At 35.0% G+C, this 19313-nt stretch overlaps 1 pseudogene; it reads left to right on the top strand.

Moving 5' to 3' along the window:
• The first annotated feature begins 3017 nt into the window (after positions 1-3017).
• LOC111743179 lies at positions 3018-3136 on the top strand (annotated as a pseudogene).
• The last annotated feature ends 16177 nt before the right edge of the window (positions 3137-19313 follow it).

Raw genomic sequence — 19313 nt, 5'->3', positions numbered from 1 at the left:
TTTATAGAATCTTTCCGAGCAGCCTCAATACTTTTTTATAGGATAGTGATCACAGATGTACCCAAGTTCTTATGAGACATTCCTTTGGATTGATATTTCTTAACTTCTATACAGTGGATTTAAATAAAATAGTGCCCCCTACAATCTCAAATATGTTATTACATATTCGATGTGGTAAATAATTAAGAGAGGCCAATTATTACGGAAAAAAAATACATGGATATATTTAATAGTAATTTTCTTTTTTCCCTAGATTTATTGAGATATAATGAACATATAAGATTATATAAGTTTAAGGTACATCATTTTCTTTTTATTATAGCTAATTCAAAAATACTTGACTAAATGAATGCTATGTTCTCTATGTGATTGACTATGTGCAGCTATTGCTTAAAAAAATCCATTGTACAAAGTATAAAGCAAAGTATGAAATGTAGTTCTTGCCCTAATAGAGCTACTGAGAAATAATTATTTGAAGTTCATATTAAGCATTTTTTTCCCCATTTCATTATTCTTTTAATTGGTTCTTTTATTATTTATAGTCCATGCACCCACTTTCTTCCTCTGGTTGTGATCTGAAAGCACAACGTATGCAAGTAAGCTATGAAATATTTTTCACTTTCCTCTGCCACCACAATTCCTTTAAGAATTTCAAGAAATTATTTTAACGATGAGCATTGTCTGTAATGTAAGTTTTACTAAACCAATCATTCAGAAACTATGACCATAGTAGTATTCAACAAAGCACTTGAACTCTAAAACATTTTAAGTGCAGGACCCCGAGGTTCTAGGCAAGCCCTTCTTCTCATTCTCTGCTTCAGGCATGTGCCATTGTGTAGAAATCTGGCCATCTATGAGCAATGAAATAAGCCATGTTTTTCAGGTCATTATCAAATGCACTGAACATAATAGCATATTTTTTTAAATGGTCATCTGGATTTTCACTTTTGGTAATGGCAGAGTAGCTTGTATTAGACTAGATGTTCTGCAGAAAACAATTATACTCTATGAAAAAAATATAAATAATATCTACTTGAAGGCACTGCAAAGTGACCAAAAACAGGCAGAAACTGGAGGAGAGTCAACTCTTGTAAGAAAAGAACTATATATGGCTTTTTAATTGGAGATACTGTCCAATTTTTGTAATACAGAGTAGCTAGAACACAAGCAGAAAAATACAGTCTTAATGGCTTGAAGAATAAAGAGATAGAAGTTGGGAATACAAGATAAAATAAATGCACTCATGAGAAAATTCTCAAAAGACTAGGAATTAAAAGGAACTTTTCAACCTGATAAAGGGCATGTATGAAAACTCTTCAGCTAACTTTGTACTTGATGATGTAGGGGAGGAAAGTAAACTTTTCCTCTACCTTCTTAGGTTCAGTGGCTGGTGTCTGGGGCCTGAAAATTAAACTAACAAAAGACAGAGTAACAGGAGAAAAGCCCATAAATTTTACTGATGTTAATATTTTTATGTGCATGGGAACTTCACAGAAAAGAAGTGAAAATCCAAAAACATGGCTGGACTCATTTTAACAAAGGGTGCTTAATTGTGAAGTGACTAGACTTCTAGGAAAGGGAATTTGGGCTTCTAGGAATGATAAATTGTTGGAAAGTCACTAGGAAATATGGGAGAAACTAATCTGAGAGAAAGGTTATTTTAGTAAGGTTTGTTTCTACAGCCTCATCTCAGTGCTAGCCCTCCATCTCTGGTGATAAGAGTTGTCCTCATACTGGTACAGAAGATGGGAGAGAGACAGGAGGGAAGAAATTTATGCCAATGCCACCTTCACAGAAGGAAGTAAATGCCCTGCTTTTAGGCAGATAAGGGAAAAGCTGAGGACTTTTTCTGCATATGCTGATTCTCAATTGTTTTCAGCTCAAAATAGTCCATATACCAAAGAGGCATATTTGGGGTCAGCATATTTTGTACCTCTTAACTGGTGAAAGACTGCTCTTCTCCTAAGGTTGAAGACAAGGCAAAAAAAGGCCACTCTCCCTTTACTTCTATTCTATTGGTAAGGTGAACTAGTTTGATAAGCCAAGAGATGGAAACAAAAGATATAACAATTGGAAGGAAGAAGGAAAATGATTCCTATTTTCAGGTAATATAATTGTTTATATGAAACATTTTAAGGAATCACCAAAAAGTTACTGGAACTAATATGTGAATTTAGCAAGATTTCAGGAAGGTCGATATGAAGAATCAATTGTATTTCTACATACTCACAGTAAACAATTTTGAAAATCAAATTAAAAATAAATCCATTAACAATAGCATTAAAAACATAAAATACTTAGGGGCAAATTTAACAAAATATATGCAAAATCTCAATGCTAAAAATTATAAATACTGAGAAGAGCAATTAAATAATACCTAAGTAAATATAGAGATACACTATGTTCATATTTTGGAAGACTCAATATTGTTAAAATGTCAATTTTTCCCAAATTGATATAGAAATTTACTGTAATCCTAACCATAATCTCAGCAGATATTTTTGTCAAAGTGACAATGTGATTTTAAATGTTATGTGGAAATGTAAACGATCTAGAATAACCAAAACATAAAGAAATAAAAGGACAAAGCTGGAGAATTTATACTACTTGACTTCAAAACTTAATATAAAGTTATGGCAATCAAGAAATATAATACTCCCAATAGAATAAATACATAGATCAATGGAACAGAATAAAGAACAGGAATGGTCCAATATCTGTATGGTTATTTCATTTTTGACAAAGGTATCAATGCAGTTTAGTGAGGAAAGAAAAATCTTCGATAAATTATGCTGAAAAATTGAATATCCACATAACAACAAAAGGACTGTAACCTCTACCTCATTAATTCAAGATAAATCATAGACCTCAATGTAAAGGATAAAACTATAGAAATCCTAAAGTGAAAACATAAGTATATTGTTAAAATCTGGAAGAAGGCAAAGATTTCTTAGATAGGACAGAAAAAGAAATGACTATAGAAGAAAAAAATTGACAAGTTAAATTTCTTCAAAATTGTCTATGGCCATGCCACCCTGAACGTGCCTGATCTCTTCTGATCTCGGATGGTAAGCAGGGTTGGGTCTGGTTAACACTTGAATGGGAGACCACCTTGGAATACCAGATGCTGTAGATATAAAAAATAAATAAATAAATCCCACAAAATTAAAAACTTCTCATCAAAAATCACAAGAAAATAAATAAGAAGCCATAGACTGGAAGATGTATGTAAAACATACATCTCACCAAGTACTTATATCCAGAATTATAAAAAAATAACTGCTATCATATCCAATAAGCACACAATAAAATGCTCGATTAGTCATCATAGAAACGCAAATTAAAACTATGAGATACTACTCTATTCCTAATTAGAGTGGCTAAAATTAAAAATACTGAAAATACCAAATATTGGCCAAGTTACAGAAGTAAAACTCCCATATATTTACTAATGGGATGCAAAATGGTACAACCACTTTCAGAAAAGATTTGCAACTTCTTGTAAAGTTAAACTTACAACTATTCTATGACTCAGAAATTCTACTCCTAAATATTTACCAAAGAGGAATGAAAACATATATTCACAAAAGGCATAAACGAGAACATTCATAGCCACCAAAAACTGAAAACAACCCAAATGCTCATTAACAGGTGAATGAATAAGCAAATTGTGATATAGTCAAACAATGGATAGCTATACAGAAGGAAAGAAATACTGATACACCAAAACTATAGATGAATCTTGGAAATTATGCTATGTGAAAGAAAGAAGCTAGACTCAAAGAGCACACACTCTGCGATTCCACATATGTGAATTTCTTGAATAGGTTAAAAAAAAATCTATGCTTAAAATCTATGGTAAAAAATGAATCTAGAATAAAAAAAAACTAGATGTTTGTCTTAGGTGAGGTGACAATTAGGAAGAGACATAAAGGAATTTTATGGAGTGAAGGAAATGTTCTAAGTTTTGATAGAGGTGTGGGTTATTTGGGAGTATGCATTTGTCAAAACTTATCAAACTGTATGTGTTATGGACTGAATATATGTATTCCTTCAAAATTTATATGTTAAAATTCTAATACCCAAGGTGATGGTATTAGGAGTTGGAACATTTGAGGAATGATTAGGTCATGAGAGTGGAACCCTTACTGATGAAATTAGTGCCCTTATAAAAGAGACCCCAGGGAGCTCTCTCCCCCTTCCTGCCATCTGCAAGCTGAAAGAGGGCTCTCACCAGAACCTGACTATACTAGCACTTGATCTTAGATTTCCAGACTCCAGAAGTATGAGCAATAAGTTTCTGTTGTTTATAAGCCAACCTGTCTAGAGTACATTGTGATAGCAGCCCTAAGACAGTATATTTAAGATTTATGTATTTCATGGTATTTAAATTTTACCCCAAAGGCAAAGAACCCAAAACAAATATTAACTCCAGTAGGTTTGCTTTTCTCAGTAGGTTAGCCATTCCAATACAACTCTTTGTATTCTAGACTTGAGTGAATGTATAAATATAATGATAACGACAGCCAGGTTTTTCATTATCAAAGGGAGTTAGAAATATTGAAAAGAGGGAGAATAAATTTCTTGTGATACTGGATTAAAATTGAAGGTACAAATATTAAACACGGCTTTTAATATTTAGATGTAGATTTCTAGATTGTGATGGACTGAATGTTTGTGCCCTCTTAAAACTCATGCAATGAAACCTTAATCCCAATGTGATGACATTTGGAGGTGGAGCTTGAGGGTGGAACCATCATGAATGGGATTGGTACCTTCATGAGAAGAGGCCAGAGAGCTAGCTAGCTAGCCCTCTTTCTACCATGTGAGAACACTACAGGAAGATGGCTACCTGTAAACCAAAAAGAGGGTTCTCACCAAGAACCTGGCCGTACGAGTATCACGGTCTTGGATTGCCAGCCTCCAGAACTGCAAGGAATAAATGTTTGCTATTTGAGCCACTCAGTGTAAGAGAGTAATTTGTCATAGCAGCCCAAAATGACTAAGATATAGATAGATATAGGTAGTAATAGTTATATATGTGGAAATAAATCTAGGTATGTGTATATGTGTACATTTTATGCAAATGTAAGTATGTTTAACTGTGTGGATAATTTCCTAGATCTCAAAGGGCCTAGAAGTGCCTCTGGCACAGAGCACCACTGTTATCCAGATCATTGTTTCTAAATTCTTTTTCTCCATTAAATGAAACCCGAATTCCTTGGATAAATGTTGATTCTAAAACTGGGGCAATAAAAGTGTAAGATGAGCCAGGGATATCTTATTGGATCTGTAAGGATATGCTCAAAATATGATGAGCACAAACCAAAAAAATATAGGATTTGGTTTGAAGTGGCTCTGACTGATGAAAACTGGGACAAATTGAGCATTAATATAATTATAATAATGGATTGTAACCTATTGAATAAAGTTAGAATTGATGAGTCCATACTGACATAAACGAAAGAGAAAAGAGAAATGCTTTCTACTATGCCAACTAATAAATACTGAGGGAATGATGGAATTATAAAATTATGCAATGACTGCAAGCTTGGTGAGAATATTTGCAGAATATTCGAGTTTCTCCCCACAACTTCATTCATTTAAGGGGGAACAAAATAGAAACTTGACTGTGGAGAAAGCTCCTATATATCAACTATAACTAGGTGCTCAAAATGATCATCACCAATGATGAAATTTAGAATGAAACCTGCTTTTTTTTAAATTAAAAGTACTGGAGTGACATTGGTTAATAAAATCAAATAGGTTTTGAGTATGCTTCTTACCAATTTTACTAAGATAAATGATACTATGTATATATAATTCTTTGAAATCAATGAAAAAAAAATAGCCAAGTAAACTCAAAGTGATTTGTGTGTACTAGGTGGTTATGGGTGAAATAAAAGGTTAAAAGGAAATAATTAAAACAAGCATAAAAAAATTCCGATGCTTCATGACCTGCTGGAACAAAATTATTATTTTTTCCTATCTCATTTTTAAGCCATTTGACCTTCAAAATTCCTCAGCGAATCTTGTCTTCTTCTAGAATTTCCTGTTTCCAAGTCTGTCATCCCCGTCCAGTTGCTTTAGAAAGAAACTTGGGAGTTGTCCTTGGCATCAATCTCCTGCAGCGGCCACATCCAATCAAGCACTAAGTCCTGACCATTTCCTCTCAAAGAACTTCTGAATCTTTATTCTGCTATCCATCTCCTCTGGCACTGTCTCAATTCACCAGAAGTCTACTTAGATGTTCTCTTCAAATTTTCTAAATCTCTAGTCCCTACCAATTCTTTGTATCACAACGCAAATCTGATCACGCCAATGCCCAGCATCCTTTTGATAACTTCTCAATGCTTTCTGAGAGGGAGATCAAATCCTAAACATGGTCCACAAGGCCCTGCATAATTGGACCCCTGCCTCCCTCTCCAGTTTCTTCCCTTCATCCTGTTACCTTGTATTTTAGCCATAATGGCCTTTTATCATTTCCATGCTTTATTCCACCTGAGATCTCATTGATTGTAATCCCTAAGCTTCAAATGTTCTTAACTCTACCCCTTTTCGGTTAATACTTATTTAGCAAGCTGAACTCAGTTTAACAGATCCCTTTCTTAAAGAATTTGGCTCTAATCTCCCAGCCTAGGTCAGGTACTCTGAACTTTTCCATTTACCATACTGTGTAAATTAAAAAAATAAATAAATAAATAACAGGTACAAAAATCACCTCATGACATTTCACATTTTTCTGTCACCACAACCACTAAAGAAATCTCTTGTCAGAAACTAGCTTCATTTGTATTGAGGATAAGATAGATGGATAGTTAGAAAAAGGAAAGGACGGGAAGCCAAATTGCTAAGAGCTCATGAGGATGAGGGGCAGGAAGAAATTTGGGAAAATTCATTTTTGTCAGTGATTGGCAGCTGAGAGCCGTTTTGAGAATGTTAAGAAACAGGAAAAGATATTAAAGATTTTTGTGTGTGTGTGCCATAAGAATGGACTCCCCTTTGGATATTTTCTGGAGAGGCTACAATAAAGGTTTGTGTTGCTTTTATTTAATATCCTCTGCTGGACTAACCGAAAGAGTGGCTGGTTTATATGAGTTACGCACATTGAATATTAATTTATTGACTCTCTGTTCCCCTCACTCCCACTTACAAACAAACTTAGAAGGTCAGTGTCTTTTTCTGTTTTTGCCGGTCATTTTAGTGCTGGTGTTTGCACAATTAGTAGCGGATGCTGAATCAATATTGTTTGAAATAAAGCGTGATTTAGGGCCATTAACATAACCTCTCCAGGCCTCAATTAGTGATGCACTTCATGCTTCTCAATTTTTTCAATTGAAATAGCATGAACTGCAGAGAAGAAAAAGACATTTAGCCCCTAGAAGTCTGGGGTAGCCTGTAGCAGCCAATTAGAGTTCTGATATTTCTCTGGAGTTTCTTTGAAGTTTCATGTTTCATCTTAAAAACTTGTTTTATGTTTCATCTTAAAACTTGTTTGAATTTTACATTCCATACCATTATATATCAGCACTTATTTAAAATGAAAGTAATTTTTATCTCAAATCTTCCAATAAAAATGAATAGCATTGTACCAATTACCCCAGGGCTATACAAACCTCAAATCTTTTGAGAAACACAGGTATTCATTAAGTGATCTATAGTCTCCCTTTTTGTTCAAAGTTTTAGAATTCTTTGATTTTAACAAGTCTAACAACTAATATTTACCTGAATTTCTTTCCTGTTCAAGCCATAGAGGGAGAATACAAGGAGCAATAGGATAAACTGCGTTTAAGGAGATTGAGTTGTGATGAGAAATCATACTCATGTAAAAAGATAATATTATGAGGTACTTTAGAGTGCCAAGTGGATGAAGTAGCTTGTAAATGCAGAAGAGTTTAGAAGAATAAATAAGGTCTCTAAACCTCAATTTCCTCATTTGTAACATGGCTTAACAATGCTCACACCTTTTATCTCAGAGGGTGGTTTTAAAGCTCAATAAGATAAAATATATCCACTTAAAAATAAGAAGTAGTATTATTAAGAGATCAGGAGCATCTCAATTGCATGGTGGAAACTTGGATATGGGTAGCAAACCAGTTGATAGGCTAGCATGGGGAATGGCCTTCATGAAGTCATGGAAAGAGAAATACACCACAAAGATACAAGAAACTAAAAATAACATAATCTTTATTGAGCTGAAAGCTCAATTATGGGAAAGAGCTCTGAAAAAAGCAAAATGTTGCAGGCCTTGAATTATTAGTTAGGGAATTTAGAATCACTCCTGTGGACCTTATTTTGAAAAGATATCCCCTTGGTATAATTCGGTTCATATTTTGAGACAGCTGGAAATGTTTTGGCATAGACCAAAGGGCTATTTTAAATGTTTCAACTCCTTTAAAGAATATTAAAAGGAGAATTGAAGAAACCAGATAATTGCTTGCAGAGAGCAAATGTCAGAATTGTAATATTGCTAAAAAAATAAAAGAGAATATGGTTGCATTTTTTATTCGAAAATGAATTGGCACTATGCCAGGTATGTGAAAATAGAATAGAAGTAAATTCAAAAAGGAGTTTTAATCTAATTCTTGATAGGCTAAAAGCGAGTGGCCTCCAGCATAATTTGGAATAAATTCCAGCATTATTGAATAAATAACACATGGTTCAAATATTAATTTGAAAATTAAATTAGTTATATGTAATTAGATCTTAATATTTGTAGAAGGCTGAGCCTTTGGGGCATGATGTAGAAGAAATAGTATCTTGTAACGATGATAATTCTATATATTTGATTATTTAAATAGGATATTTGAAAATCAAGTTAAAAGAAAAGACATTGTTAGTATAAAGCATTAGAATTTGTTTAATGGAAGCATGTAAATACAAAACAAATTCCTATTTTAAGAAGTTTCTGTAAAGCGTATCTTCTTTTGCAAAACATGAAAAAAAATCACAAAACTTAATGTTGAAATCTTATACATTTGAATACTTTAAAATGGCTGTATTTCAACAGTGCGTAGAGTATAATACATTTGTGCAGAAAAGGTGAAAAAAGACACCTATTTCCTATTGTATTTATAAAATAACCCTGCAAGGATATAAAACGAACTGTTAATTTTGACTTGCTTTTAAGTCACGGGAGTAAAGGGAAGAAATTTCTTTATACGCCTTTTTGTATTTTTCTTTAATTGGATTCATGTTAGTTATGTCATCCAATAAGCAGACAGACAAATTGAATGACAGCAAATAAAATGGTTATTTTTGACATGGTTTCTGGAGATTTGATGTTCATTTTATTAATAAATAAGTCAACTATCATCATATAGTCAGATGAGTAAGATAGTTATTCTCCACAACATTTGTCCCAAACTTTAGTATGCATCAGAATCACTTGGGCACTCACTGAAAATATTTCTCAGCCTCCACAAAAATCTAATGTAGAGCCTTAGAATCTTCATTTCAAACAAGTTCCTAGGTGATGCTGCTGCTGGTTTGGGGACTACATTTTGAGAACCACTGTCCTAACAGTTATATGAGTAATAAGTCGCCAGTGCTGTAAACTTCTCTTCACACCCTAAAGTAGAAATAAAAATGTATGATGAGTTAGAAATCAGACTACAAAAAAACATAAGCAAAACTTAATAAGTCTAAAATGTAATAGGACCTACAGATAATATCTCTAGGTGAAAAGTTTCTCCAAGCTCTTCTCAGTGACCCATAAATCAACACCATACCCAGTACCCAGCTGTTTATTATGAATAACACAGTGACATCTAAGATGCTGCTCTGCTATCAAGAAGCTTTGGGTCTAGTTTAAACAAATGAGAGCCCCTTTTCAATGATTGGTTTAACTGTTAGCCCTAACACTACATTACATAGAAAGTATAACTCGAGGAGTTTTATGACAAGTTTTAGTATTCCTTGTATTTATTTCTCATTAATTTTTACCCAAATTCAGATATACCATGCTCAGTGAATAATTTACAGTTTTTGCATGGTGAATCGAAAGCCCATGAAATACAGACATGGGTTTAAAGACAAGCTTACTGCTAAAGTTGTATAAGCTTAATTTCTCTCATACAGTTTCCTCATCTAAAACTGGTTATAATTAACCACTGAACTGTTGTCTGTGTCTATGAATTTTTGTTTGTTTGTCTTGTTCATTTGTTGCCTTCAGTTTTATATCCCACATATGAGTGAAATCATATGGTTCTCAACTTTTTCAGTCTGGTTTATTTTGCTTAGCGTGATTTTAGTTTTTATCAGAGGGAAAGAAAGGAGAGAGAAAGAGAGGTAGATAAGAGTAAAAGGGATCAACTATATGGTGACAGAAGAATATTTGACTTTGGGTGGTAAACATACAATGCAATATACAGATGATGTATTATTGAACTGTACACTTGAAACCTATATAATTTTATTAACCAATATCACCTCAATACATTTAATTTTAAAAATGCTATTAAAAACAAAATCAGGTATAATTATAAATACCCCAAATTTAGTGGTCCATGATGGTAATAATTATATCTAATATTTACTGAACACTTATCATGTACTAGACATTTATTAAATGGTAAGTGTTTTACATGCATTCATTTGTTTACTTTCCACAATAGCCCTATGACATATGTCATATTACTATCCCCATTTCCAGATGAGTAAACTGAAGCCCAAAGAGACTGAGAGACTGGTCCAAGTTTACACAGTCAGTAAGTGACAGAGCCAGGATTTGAGTACCTGTGCTCTTCTGGAAATGGCCATGTTATGCTGCCTCTCTTAAAAGTTGCAGGTGAAGGTAAATCTTTCTTACCTACCATTACTAAGACATATAATTGTCTTCTGTTCTTTTTATTTTTTTACTATATTGCCACAATATAAGTTCTTATAAATGTAAGGAAAATCCATATACATATGTAACTGTATGTTTGTGTGTGTGCACAATGTAGTGTGTATCTAAAGATCAGTGTATATAAGGTTGTTAAATCCAGACAACAGCTAGTGAATGTTTATTGATTATTATACTTCTCTCTAGTTCCCAGTAATTTTTAAAAATTTTATTATACGAGTAATATATAAGGAAGAAGAAATATTTTCATCCAAATAAGAATGCTTGCCAAGTATAAACATGGAACTAATTATCAACGATGTCAGACAAAAACCAAAGGAAATACTTCATTAGCTCATTTATGTCTCATAGAAATTGTTATCTTGGAATACAACCACTAAACAATCTACCAAGCACTATAACAGAATGATAGAATGAGCTTTCACAAATTTTGTGCTTAATCAGAAATTCATCTTCATCTGAGCATAGATAAGGATTTCTTAAACTGGTCACCAAAAAACAACAGCAACAACAACAAAACACTAACCACAGAAACAAGACTGATAATTGGTCTCATTAAATTTAAAACTAACCATCAAAAAATACCACTAAGAGTGAGAAAGCAAGTCACAGACTGGGAGAAAATATTTTCAGAACTTATATCTTATATCTAGAATATATAAAGAAATCCTTAGGAAAAAGACAAACATCTGAGTTAAAAAATGGGCAAAAGACTTGAATAGGCACTTCTTTAAAAAAAGATATCCAACCGATCAAAATGGTATAAGTATATGAAAACAGTGCTCAGCCTTAGTCATCAGGAAAATGGCTATTAAAACCACATTGATGGGTGGCTCCATAGCGTAAGTGGTTAGCATGTCTGCTTTACACTCAGAAGATCCTGAATTTGTGCCCCAGGTGGAGCTACGGACCATACTCCAGGCGTGCCAGGCCCCGGGTGCGTGCAGCGAGCAAGTGGGAGGAGAAGCCTCACCTTCAGAGATCCAGTTCTTAAAAAAAGGGAAACAGCAACATCCATAGGACAGGGGGGACGGGGGCGGGGGGGGGGTGGAGCGGACAGGGGTAGGGAATTAAAGAGGGGAAAAGAAAAACCACATTGAGATACCCTACATACCTATCAGAATGGCTAAAGGTAAAAACAAACAAAACAAAACAAAACATCTAACAATGCCATTCATTGGAGATAATTTGGAGCAACTAGAACTCTCATACATTGCTTGTGAAGGTTTAAATTGGAACACCACTTTGAAAAACTGCTTGGCAAAATTTACTAAAAAGAAACATGCCTACCCTATGAATCAGGTACATACACCAGAAAAATTAATGCTTTTGTCCTCCAAAAGGCGTACTCAACAATGTCTGAAGAATGTTGACAGCAGCTATATTCATGATAAGCCCAAACTGAAAGCAACCCAAGTGCTCATTTTAGTAAAATAGGTAAGTAAGCTGTGGTATATTCAAACAGTAGAATATACTACAAGCAATAAGAAGGAATGAACTGTCATTGCCTGCAACAAAATGGGTGAGTCTCCCTGATAAAACATTTAATAAAAGAGCCAGGCACAAGAGTACCTATTCTATTGTTTCTCTTTCTCTATCTCTCTCTCTATCTCTCTCTCTTTCTCTCTCTCTCTTTCTCTATATGTATGTATGTATTATGTATGTGTATATATGTATGTATGTGTATATGTTTATAAAGTTCAAGAACAGGCAAAACTACAGTGATAGAGTAATGATTGCGCTTGAATATTAGAGGGTAGGGAGTGGCAATTGACTGGAAGAGGTGTGACAAAGCATTTGGGGTGCTAGAATGTTCTGTATCTTGATTTAGGTGGTTGTTATACAGGTGAATACATATGAAAATGTATCAAACTGCACAGTTAAGATTTATGCTTTTCACTGTATATATATTACACCTCAATAAAAAGGAAAACAAAGCCAAACTCTCTGATTAATATTACGAAATATATATTCCAGTGCTAAATCATTTTCAGCTCTAGAAAGGTTAAAAGACTGAAAAAGTATTGAATATTAATCTGGTTGAGAGGATCCACAGCTGACTTTGCTAAGTATGTAATTGACATGGTAAAATTACACTTTGCCCATTAAATTACGTGCAATGCACCAGTGGAACTTTTGAGGAAGAAAAATGAATAACCAATATACAGTGAATACGCTTTCTGTTGAGTAATGCTTGCCTCTGACTGCTTAAATGTGTGAGTCAGAACCTGGAAGAGGAGGGAGTGGAAACATACCCTCCCTCTTCTCCCACACGGCGCCCCGACTGACCACAAATTCTTGGCTTCGACTCTTATTAGAAGTTTTCTACCAGATTTTATGGTTTTCCACATTCTAAAATACAAGTTGTATAAATAAATGGCACATGCTTAAGGCCCGCAGCTGCCTTCAGATGGTTCCTGGATGGCCCTGGGGATCAGTTCTCTACCTTCCCTCTACCGGCTTCGGCCCCATTCATTCATAATATAACACAGATTGGCCATTTGGATTTGAATTAGCAGGCAACAATTGGATTTTTACTTTAGACTTTCATTTGCCTATTGTTGCAGTGGCTCTAGGTGAGGTGTGATTAAGGCACAGCCCACAGGATTTCAATTAAGAAACTTTTAGAAATTTTTGAAGGATCACATCTACCAGAGTACAATTTTGAGGATGTCTCTAGGAATATTAACAACACTTTGCTATCCTATGTGCTGCATTCTGTATAACTAACCTAGAACATGTTAAATACAACTGGTAAAGGAAGAATTCAGTCAGCTCTTACCCTCAGGTGTCACAATACATCCTGCCAGGTAGGCAGAAGGGACACGCTGGAATTTCTACATATCAGCATTGCTTACAGCTTCCACGAGGCCAGCACATTAGAAATAGTAAAAAATACTTGCAAGCTCTTCCCCCACTCAACACTGACTATACCTCATTATGGGGAGAGAAATGTCTAGGATACAGAGAAAGGACTGAACTTTATATTATGTTGGATGCTAACTTGGTAGAGCATCAATTTGAGACTGTAAATATTCTTCCACTGCTCACCACCAAAAGCCAGGTGAAAAACATATTCTTTTCTTATTGCTCTGTACCTAAGGGTACCTGAATCCTTATTCATACTGACCAGGTTTGGGCTTTAGTACAGAGACAATGATCGAAAGAGGTGCTTCCTTACCTTTGTCCCTGTAGAAGACTGTAAAAGTATCTTTTCATGCTTTCGTCGTCACTGGGGTGTGAGGTCAGACCCCTGAGGCACAAATACCAAGTGGCTAAAAACCATCCCAAGAGAATTTGTTAAAATTATTCTAACGGAGAAGAATTAGAATTGTATTAAGAACATCTATTTATCCTGATTTCAAATAAAACATTTATGTTTAATGGTTATTTACCTTTCTTTTTAAAGTGGAATTAGAGAATTGGAATTGCTAGTTCATTTTTCCTTAATGATTTCCTTTACACTTGCCCTTCTTTCTCTTCAGCTTAGAGACATTTTACAAAGTGTTAAGTGTGTGGATACTAGAGCTAGGATACTTGGGTTCAAATGTCAGCTCATTGCCTACAGGCTGTGTGACCTTAGGCATTATTACTTAAACTCTGTGCCTATCTTCTTCATTCACCAAAAGGAGATGATTTTTATAAAACCTAGCTCATAGGCACTTATGTTAAGTGTCAGCGGTATTCCTGTTCTTGCTGAGGGATTCTCTTGTACCTTTCACCTCCACAATTTGCTTCTTTCTGTTGCTGTCTCTCAGTCGTAACTCTAGCCTTCCCTCTACATCAACATGCTGATTTCATTGTTTCTTAGTATATATTTTCCTCCACAATTCTGAATCATAAGAGTCTCTCCGTGGTAGAGAGTGGCCTTTATTATTAACTACCATGACTTTGGTAAAGTGTTAAGATGGTCACATGCTAAGTGATTCATTTATTATCCACAACTGTTGTGCATTGGTCATAAGACAATCGAAAGGCACAGATTAAAGGGATACTCATCTATTTTGTTATGTTTTGGAAATAATGTGTAATAATAAAACCACAACTCCAAATCATAAAATTTAAGATTTGAGATAGACCAAAAAGAGTGCTTAGTTTAACTATCCACAGTGCATTTGCAATATTCTCTACAAAAGATCTAGGTTCAGTTAAGTAAAACTTGTGATGATAATCTTGTCCACTCAAGAGGCAGTTTGTTTGATCTTTTAGGTAGCTGTGACTCTTGGGAAGTTCTTTCTAACTTTAGTCAAAATTAGCATACTTGCAGTTTCCATCCATCAGGTATTTTAACTGATTTATTAATTTTATTCTGGAGGTCTTGTGGAATAAATATAATACATCTTTCCTTCAGATATTTGCTAACAACTAACATGTTTCTCCTGGAGTTAATCTCTGGCTATGCCAGCTGAGCTAAAGATTACTCATCATTACCATCATAGATGGTCCCTTCTGAACGAGCTTATGGTTTATTAATATCCTTTTAGTTTTTGTCCCGAATTGAACCCCATAGTCCATGTATAGTTGGATAAGTCCAAAGTAGTTACTACCTATATTTGCTATTCTAGATTCTAGACATTATTCCTCTATTAATGACCTTCAAGATAATATTGGCTTAGTTTTGGTAGCTACATCATCTTTGTGAATAGTATTGTATTAACGCTGACCAAATGACTATCCCAATTCGGATCTATTAACAGCTTATTCTTCGGAAGTTACATAGCATTTTCTACAGACTGCTATTGTATGGCAAAGCGCAAAGGTATTCAAATTATTTTATTTTTTCGATTCTAATTCTAATTTGTCTAATTATTGTATTGTGTTCTTACATTTTATTTTAGTGAATAATAATAAACAATGACTTATTTTAGTGAATAAAACATGTCTATCAAATAAATGTTGAAGTCCTTTACAATGCTTTTTAAAGGTAACTAGTTAACAAATGCCATTGTACCATATGTCATATGAAAATTTTGATAGAAGAGGCCCAGAAAGATTAATAAGCCCATCTCCTTTCCTAGAGGCCTGCTTATCCTAAACCATCTAGCTGAAGAGTTGTAGAACTCGGTTCTCATGAATATCAGGAAAAGGGATTATTAAATCTAATAGCTTAGTCAAGCATATGCCCTATGTATGCCTCTGACTGTACAACCATCAGAAATATTATATAACGGTACGGATGGATTACTGTGCAGATTTGGCACCCAGCATGGCAAAGCAATCAGCTGTAGAAGAACTGAAAGCATATGCAAACCTGTTCCAAGGAAACCTGATGCTGGAAACTTTCAGTGAATTCTGCTGCCTTGGCAGTTCCATGTCCTCCAAAGGTCTGGACCAAAAAAAAAAACTTATTTAGAGAACAAGCATGCCTTTCAGGAGACTGCAATGAATCTGACTTAAACTAAACATGAGAGGCCTAGAAGATTATGGTTCTATTTACATCGTTTGTATTTTTACATGTACTATGTATCCTTTCTTAATTTCTTTTTGGTTAATAAATATTCTTTGGTAATAGTTGCTATATTGAACACAGAGGAATAGCTACCTCAAAACGTTAAATTCTAAATTCTACTGGATTTTGCAAACTTGATATTCAATTTCCAAGTTAGCTTTGAATACTTTCGAGTCATAATAAATAGAAAATGTTGAAACAAGTTCTCCTGACAATGACGTCCTGTGTGCACTGAGGAGATTGGGAACACTGAACAAGTAGGTGTTCATGTCATTGATCTGGTTTATAGGGTGCATCTGGTCACAGCTCCCTTCCTTTCTGTCCAGAAATTCCCATCAGTAAAGTCAGAACCAAAACGAATAGAGCTTATGCTTTTCCATTACCTAAGAAGGAAGGGGAGACATTCCAGCCCCTTCTTAGCACCTTAGGAGGCATCAATGAATCAACATCTGAGAAGGTACAAGAGAGAATGTACCTGAGGGACCAATTCCCTAACAGTCAATTCCCAGGGACTGACCTTGTTCCCAGGTCCAGACATGAGGTCTCTGAGGGTCAAGAAGCTCCTGAGCAGCCTGAGACAGAGAATACCAAACAGTCATGAGGCATGACGGCCTCAGGCCAATGTCTAGGGAGTTCACTGGGCTAGCCTCTTAAAGAGGAGGGACTAAAAACAGGAAAGGGAAAAGCCCAGATTTATCTAAAATTTGAGCAGTGACAAAGTTGTCCTTTGCCACTATAACTCTGTAGAGTGAGCAACGTCACATTATGAATTCACAGCACAATTCCACCTGGAAAGCAGCAGGAGCAGACCCACAAAGCTGCTTGTAAGCAACAGATAGAGGGAGGCTGTTGCTCTGTTAGAACCCACATTGTGCAGGCGGGGAAATAGACAAGGCCTAAACTGCAGCTGATTCTGCAAACAGTGGTCACAGTGTCTTACTGAGATGACAGAACCCAAGTCAAAGGCACTCAGTGAAGAGCCTCAGGTCTGGTACTCCCTTTCCTGCCAAACTCATAAATACCCGTGCTAGGAAAAACTAACAAGAGTGTCTTCGTATCCCACCACTGCTGGAATTTCTTTCCATCTACCACAAAATCGCCTCCTAAGGCAGAAGAAAATCTCTCTCTCTCTTTTTTTTTTTAATTTAGGAAATTTGAACAAAATCTTTTTCAGGTAAAATATACAAACATTGATTTTAAGCTGTTTAAATATTTATATGTTAAAGCACTCTCTGTCTCAGAAGATATTCTTTGTTAAAGACTAGTCACATCTTGGAGTGGAAGACTGTTTTGGCAGATTTTATTTATGGTTATAGGAAAAAAGGAGTAAATGAAAACGGCTAAGTAGACTACCCCACACTTTACAAAAAAAAACAAAAAACAAAAAACAAAAAACCTCTTTTTTCCTCTGGGCCTGTTTCCAGCATGGAAAAGTTTTAGTCTCTAAACAGACTCTTTGAGGAAGTTTTGGATGATGATGAAGATGCTATAAAGAGAGTTAGTCACCCTACCAGTTTAGCTTCGATGAATACTGTCCTGTGAAAATCTAAAGTGATCAATGAACCCCAGAAATTAGTCTTTTATTAAATTATGAAACAAGGAGCAGGACAGCTGGCATGCATGCTGCCTCGGCAGGTAGTACCAGCCAGGCTTCCTGACTGAAGGAATGAGTGTAGAGAGCTCACCAGCTGTCTAAGCATTCTGGCTCAGGTATCTGATCCTCAAGGTATTGCTGAAGAATTTGGGGAGCACACCCGACAGCCATCTGCATGCTGTAATCATCGTTGAATTGCTTTTCTTTTGCTCTGTTTCTAAAAAATATATGAGAATGTAAATCTGAACTTTCCACACTGAATTTTATGACATTTAAGTTCATCCTGGAAGATTGTCCTTGAACTTAAACAAATATGTCAAACTGCTCAGCTTCTTCAAATGAGAAGAGTGTTGAGGAATGACGCCAAGTATCTTTAAACTTTGGGCTGAATCAGATATATTTACAGAACTTGTTAAAACTTAAGCAGCCCAGGCTACAACTTGATATTAAAAACAGCTTTGAGAGTAAAATGCATTGTCCTTCCAAATTCCTAGCTCCTCTGAGTTACACATCCTACTACATGCTGACTCACATGTAAACAATATGCAGATGTTCTTTGAACCTAGGTTTCAGAAAATCCCTATTTATAAAAAGTTCTTAATCGTTTTCACCAAATTCCTTACATATTCTGAAAGTTTTCAGAATTATTCTTTCTCTGGCCCTACGGGTCTCTGAGTGAACATGGAACTCTTGTTAAGATTTTATTTTAACTTAATGCTGCTTTATTTTGCACAATCATTGTGTATATAAAAATCTATCAGCTTTTGACTTTTAAAAAGATATTATTTTTTTTAAAATATACGATTTACTGCCTCTTCAGCATGAGTAAATACACAAGGATATAATATTCTTTCACCCCAGCTATTAGAATAGGACACAAATTTCAGGAGAAATGGTTATTTTCCACCAATGAGCTACTTAGTATCACTTCACATTTAACTTTTTCATACTAGAGAAACACGAGCTATTTTTAAACTTTTTCTTTTAAACTAGTGGTTAAAAAGCTAGTATTATCTCAAAAGGACCTTCTTTGAGGAGTGAGTCCTAAGAATCTCAATTAGTTAGTTGGTCACCAGAAAAGGACAGAGAAGCTTTTATAACCAGCTGACTTTTCTGAGGTTTCATTTTACATTTCAAGAGCCCTGTGTTCTAATATCACTCAACTGAAAAGAGACACTGTAGGTGTCCAAAGCAGGAGAGTCAAAGAGATGAAACAGCTAGCATATATGTTAGCCACCTTTAAGAGCTCCCGAACTACCTGGTATTCCAAAGAATTGTGGTGTGCGTGATAATTCCAAAGGGTATAATCATTTCTTCTGGGAAAGAGGCCACAGCAGAAACCAACGAATGAGCTACCGTCCAACAAAGGGGTATCTGTATAGCATCCTGGAGAAAAAGTCAAATGATCTCTAAATCAAAACTGT

The sequence above is a fragment of the Pteropus vampyrus genome, unplaced genomic scaffold (genome assembly GCF_000151845.1).
Source record: "Pteropus vampyrus isolate Shadow unplaced genomic scaffold, Pvam_2.0 Scaffold108, whole genome shotgun sequence".
NCBI classification, from domain to species: Eukaryota; Metazoa; Chordata; class Mammalia; order Chiroptera; family Pteropodidae; genus Pteropus; species Pteropus vampyrus.
The sequence above is the reverse complement of the archived record's forward strand: the minus strand, read 5'-3'. Positions and strand labels throughout refer to the sequence as shown.